Below are 5907 nucleotides of genomic sequence, written 5' to 3'. Positions count from 1 at the left end.
GCCCATGTAGTGAAGGAGCTCACGTTCCTCACATGGCGGTCTGATGATGGCCCGTGATCTCCTGGTGGGCGCCTGCGATACACTAAGTACCGTGAACCTCAAATGTCTCAAACCCTTGCAGTGATGCTACCGAGAGTCATCAGGTCCCTTCCTACAGAGGAGGAAGTCCAAGCGACCTGCCCGAGCCATAGCTCCTAAGCGTCAACACCTGGCTGTGGGTCCCCAGAACCCACGCTCTTCTTGGGGGCACCACACTGCCCTTGAGGCCAACCCCACGGCCCGCCCCGCTCCACCCTTCTGTGACTCTCACCCTCACTGAAAGTCGGTCTCTGTGGCCTGGACCCTGGGCCTTGCCTGTCGCTGTGCTCAGACCAGGCCGGCCTCCCCCAGGCTGCTACCCCGGGCTTGTGCTGTTTCCTCAGCCTGGAATGTTCTCCTGTGCAACCTGACCTCTCCGTTCCTCAAGACCTGGGTCGGGAGCACCAACCTGGAAGGTCTCAGCTAGCGAGACGCTCCATGTCCCTGAAGACACTGTCGGGTCCTCTGCGCTGGCACAGGTCCATCTCCCGCAGAGGACTTGGGGGTCCCGGGGGACAGGACCCTCCACGGCATCATCCCATGGAAGGTCCATCCTCAGGAGCTGCGCAGCTGGACCAAGTCGGATTGGATTGCTGAAAATAGGAAACTGGGCTCAATCGGGGGTCAGAAACGGGTTGTAGGGATGCCTGGGTGGCTCAGCGGTTTAGTGCTGCCTTCAGCCCAGGGCGTGACCTGGGGTGCCAGGATCGAGTCCCATGCATGGGACCTGCATGGGGCCTGCTTCTCCCTCTGCCTGTGTCTCTGCCTCTCTCTCTCTCTCTGTATCTCTCATGAATAAATAAAAACAAAAATCTTTAAAAAAAAAGAGAAAACTAAAAGGAAACGGGTTGTACAGGTTCATTCGGCCAACATTTATTGAGCACCTGCCATGTGCTCAGTCAAGATGCCGGGTGCGTCCACGGTAGTAACCATGCGGGCTCACACGGGTGGGAAATGTTCTTGGAAGAAGACGCGGTAGTAACAGGAAGACTGAAAAAAGTGGCTCAGAGAACACCGTGAACCCAGGGAAGCTCAACGCCAGGCGCTCCAGCTGCGGTGACCCCCGCGGGGTCCTGCTCCAGACGCCCGTGCCTCCTGCCTGCAGGCCCAGCCTCTCTCGGTGGACCCACTGCAGTCCCTCACGCTCGGGGACCCAGTCCTGAGCCTACATCACGTGTCCCCGCCCAAGCTGCCAGAAAGGCGAGGGGGGGGGGGGGACAGACCCTGGCCAACGTGGGTTTCCTCGTTTCAGGACTTCTCAGAGCCTTTAATACGTCATGTGCACTGTGAAGGTCCCGGAGCAGAAGGGCTCTCCGGCTTTTCCCTCCTTTGACTGTGCAACCCTTTTCTTGGAGAATATTCCGTAGGACTGGTGTTCAGCAGACAGGAAAACCCCGATCTAACTCAACCCTCATTTTTAGACAGGGAAACGGAGGGACTTTCCTGGCATCACCAGGTCCCCTGGTGTCCTGACGGTCAGCCCAGGACTCAGGGAAAGGACCCGCTCCCAGGAAGAGGAGACAGGTGGAGGCAGGGCCAGGCCCCAGGCTGCTCAGGCCTCCCGTCCCATCCCCTGTCCCGTCCCCCCGTCCCCGCCCGCAGCTCCTTCCCTGCTATCTGCTGACATGAGCTCACCCTCCAGGTGCAGCTGAACAATGCACACCCACCAGGGCCTCGGGACCCACTTCCACCTTCAGGAAAGCCCTTTGGCACTTGATGGGATGAGCACTGGGTGTTATGCTATATGTTGGCAAATTGAACTCCAATAAAAATTAAAAAAAAAACATTTTAAAAATTAAAAAAAAAAAAAAAAAAGGAAAGCCCTTTGGGGAAGAACACTGGGCAGCCCAGGCCCGGGTCCCAGCTGCCTCAGCACCTGGGAGGGGACCCCACAGTCAGCGGCAGCCTGAGGCCTGGCACGGAAGCAGGAGGGCCGAGGTCCTGCCGTGGGGCCGTGGCCGTGGGGCAGGGGGAAAGGTTCACGCCTTCACTGAGCCTTGGTTTCTTTAGCTGGGAAGAAAAAAAAAAAACACAAAAATCAGTTAAGACGTTACAGGTGATGTAGGCAAGTGTGACGCCTTCTCCGCACACGAAGAGTCCATCTCAGGTTGGAGACTGGGTGTGAAATCAACTCCCCTCTTTGCCCTGATGAGAGACCCTGACAAAGATGTCCCGGGTGGGCTGTGGCAACTCCGGGGGGACTTCGGCCAAAGGAGGTGCCTCCCGTCTAGTCACACTTTCCCACCTTCACCTGGTGAACTCCTATTCAGCCTTCAAAACTCAGATGAGGACGAGATGCAACCTCCTTGGGTCTCCCTGGCCTCTTCTCCCCGCAGACGAAGTGGAGGCCCCTCTGAGCCCCATAGGGGGAGATCCTCACGCCTCAGCCCCCCACCCCACGTGATCGCACCTGGCGCACCAGGTGGAGGGAAGGGACGCGTGACCCAGTCCCCGGCTCCTCCCATTGTGGGCAGCCCCGGGTCTTTCCTCGTGGCGACACGTGTACCCACGGAAGGGATGCAGGGCATCTGAGGGCTGGAGGCTGGGTGAGGAGCACAGAGGACCTGCACGCCCCTCGCGAGGTCAGCCCCCCAAGCCCTCGGATGTGCTCCCAGTCCCCTTCCCAGCACACTGGCGGACCGACCTGGCCGGCCCCCATCCCGATGTCCACATCCCGGTCTTCGGCCCCTGCGGAGCGTGTTATGTTCCACGGAGGATTAAAGGCTGGTTGGGGTCGCAGAGGGACGCAGCGTCATCGGTCAGCTGACAGCAGCCGGGGAGACAGTCCTAGATCACCAATGGGGCCGCGAGAAGTGGGAGAGGAAGGCGGATGTCAGAGCGACGGGATATGGGGACTGCAAGGAGCTGTAATGATGGGGAAAAGGGACGGGGTCACGGGCCAGGGGGCCAGGTGGCCTCTGGGGGCGAAAACAAGTGGGGACACGGGTTCTCCTCCAGAGGCTGCAGAGACGCAGCCTTGGACCCGGGGGGGGGTGCATTTCACACACCAACCCCCAGGCCTGTGAAAGCGAAACCGTGTTGCTTTAGGCCCGCTGGCCTGGTGGCAGGTCGTTGGGGGCCCCGCCACGACCTCGGGCAGCCCATGCCCCTTATAGCCGGGCGACGGTCCCAAGGGATTGGGCCCTGATCCCACCCGGCGCCGCTCACCCCACCCCATGGATGGTGCTCAGCGGCCGCTGTTAGGAAGGCTGGAGCCTTGACACGGGCTGGCGCCCTGCAGCCTGAGCCCGGGGGAGGGGGGGCTGGCCCCGGGGCAGAAGTGCTGCTCATCCTCACGGGCTGGGGCTCAGGGCTCGGGGGCTGAGGCTGGGGCTCAGGGAGGCTTTCTGCAGGAGGTGGCACTGAGCTGAGCTTTGAAGGGTGTGCAGGTGGCCATCAAGCACAAGGAGGCAGAGGACAGAGGGTCTAAAAGCCTCTGGGGCAGGAAAGACAGAGACAAGGTAGAGATGGGAGAGGCAGCGGGGCACCCAGGGGCCCCGCGGATGAGTGCCTGCCTTGGGCACAGGGTGGGGTCCCTGGGTCCCGGGATGAAGTGCCCCACTGGGCTCCCTGCATGGAGCCTGCTTCTCCCTCTGCCTGTGTCTCTGCCTCTCTCTGTCTCTGTGTCTCTCAGGAATAAATAAATAAAATCTTTTTTAGAAAACTCGTAGAGACCGAGAAGGCCGCGGGAGCGAGGCCGAGAAGGGTGGCCTGTCGTGACTGGCGGCTCGCAGCCCAGCCTCCCTCCGGTTCTGGGACAGAAAATAGCCTGGCTGACCCGTGGTGTGCAAAGCATTTCCTGTGCAGCCCTGGGGACCCCTGAGCTGAACTTTCTCAGGGGTGGGGCTGGCAGGGGGTTGGGGAGGAGGGGACAGGAGGTCCTGGGCCTGGATCAACCGTGCAGGACGAGAGCCAGGGGGGGGTGGGAAGGGTTGGCGGTCATGCCCGAGCCCCCCAAGCCCCCGAGCCCCCAAGAGCAGGTGCCCGGCTGGGTGGGCGGCACATGGCGGCACATGCGCAGGGCTGAGCCCGGTCCCGGGGCCCCGCGTGCAGGGTGGAGGCGGGATGCACAGACCCGGCCCCGTGGAGCCCTCCGCCCCCCACCCCGGGGGCTCGAGCAGGAGCAGCCGTTGGGGGCCGCAGGGGACACTCCTGCCTGGAAGGACGCGGGGCTTGGGCCTGCAGCGGGGGCAGCTACTCCCACTGCAGGGGGAGGCTGCGGGGAGCCGCCTGGGCGCTCCTGCCTCCCACAACCTTGCAGGCCCGGGGCTCACACAGCCAGGACCTCGACCCACCACGTGTGGGGCCCAGGAGGCTCGTCCCCAAAACCAGAGAAGAGCCACTAGGCTGCACGCACACCGGCTCCATCTGGCCAGGCCAGCAGGCTCCCCGGGCACACGAGGGACCCCGTCCTCCCCGCCTCCCCAGAAGGAGACTTAGGAGCCTGAGGGCGGGGCACCCACGGTGGGCGAGCGCCCACGCACAGCACCCCTTCTATCGGGGAAGCCGTGTTCTGGTGAAGAAGGGATCTGCACAGGAGGCTGGGTCGGGAATCAGAGTTGGGTTGTGTCCCACGTGGGGAAATGGCCATGCCCTCTGCTAGCGGTGCCCCCGCGAGAGGAAGGTCCGCGCTGGGGAGTACGGAGGAGCCCGGCTCCTGGAGAAACGGGGCCCGGCTCCCGGGACCAGGTCGGCAGCTCGGGGTGGGGGGGTGGGCAGGCGAGAGAAGGCCCCCACGCCGCCCGGTTGGGGGCTGGACTTGGCGACAGGACCCTTCTCCCCACTTCTGCACGTAGCTCCACGCGGCTCCAGGTGAGCAAGGACACATGATGTCACCTGGCACCCTGTGTGTAGGTCTGAGGGGATGGGGGCGGCCTGGGCTTGGGGTTCAGGGTCCCCCAGCCCCTGCAGGGCCACTCGGGAAACAGCAGACGAGGAGCGCACGTGAATATCCCGGACTCTGGGGGGGAGACAGACGCCTGGGGATGCTAAGGACGGGGAGCCATGTCACATGGGCTTTTAGGGTGTCAGTGGAGGTCACAGAGGCCAAGTCACTTGCACACGGCTCCACAGCTGTGACCCTTCCAGGACACTTGTCCATCTGGCGCCCCCGGCGCCTGCTCCAATGCCAAGGTCCCAGAAATCCCCAGTCACCGTCCCATCCCACGGCCCTTCCCAAGACTAGTATACCTGAGCCGAGCCAGCAGGGCAGCACAGAGGCCGGGGCCACCCAGCCAACTCCTGTCCTGTTCCAGAGGCGCCGTCACATCGCCCCCCCCCATCGCGCCCCCTAAGCCACTACCTGCCGAGTCTCCAGAACTCCGGCCCGCGCCCCAGGCCGCAGCAGCCTCAGCCGCATCTCACCTAACACCCGCCCTCTCCTGGCCACTGCCCACCGGTCAAAGGACGGGTTCCCGGGTTTGGAGACCAAGGATCAGAGTGAGTCCTGCGCCAGAACCTGCCGTGGATCAGACTCGGGAGCTCTTGGCTGCCGTGTTCCTCCTCATGGAAGAAACAGGTGCGTGGGCACAGGTGGCACAGCCACAGAGAGACACGGAGGCGAGAGGCCCAGGGACAGTCCTGGTGAACGGATGTCTCCTTTTTTGCCTGAAAAGCCTTAAGGTGGACTTTGGTCCCTCGCCTGAGGCTCCGTCAGCCCCGCGTGGCCTTCCCCGTCCAGCAGCACCGGGTGGGAGGGGCACCAGCCAGGCGGTCCCCTGGGCGCTCCCAACACCAGCACGGGCAGCACGGTGTTCCTTCTGGGACCTGCCCGGATGGGATGGCTGCTAGAGGCAGTTCCAGCGCCTTTGAAGCAGACGCTGGGGGATC

General features: G+C 63.1%; 1 long non-coding RNA gene across 1 annotated transcript; it reads right to left on the bottom strand.

The window, feature by feature from the left end:
* Positions 1-238: 238 nt before the first annotated feature.
* LOC129520502 (uncharacterized) lies at positions 239-5677 on the bottom strand. The gene is made up of 3 exons (XR_008666624.1): positions 5443-5677; positions 2723-2865; positions 239-671 (listed from the first exon to the last, which is right to left on the bottom strand). It is a non-coding gene; the product is annotated as an uncharacterized LOC129520502 (long non-coding RNA).
* Positions 5678-5907: the final 230 nt, after the last annotated feature.

The sequence above is a fragment of the Nyctereutes procyonoides genome, unplaced genomic scaffold (assembly GCF_905146905.1).
Source record: "Nyctereutes procyonoides isolate TBG_1078 unplaced genomic scaffold, NYPRO_anot_genome, whole genome shotgun sequence".
Taxonomy (NCBI): Eukaryota; Metazoa; Chordata; class Mammalia; order Carnivora; family Canidae; genus Nyctereutes; species Nyctereutes procyonoides.
Note: the sequence above shows the minus strand (reverse complement) of the source record. Positions and strands in the feature narration are given on the sequence as shown.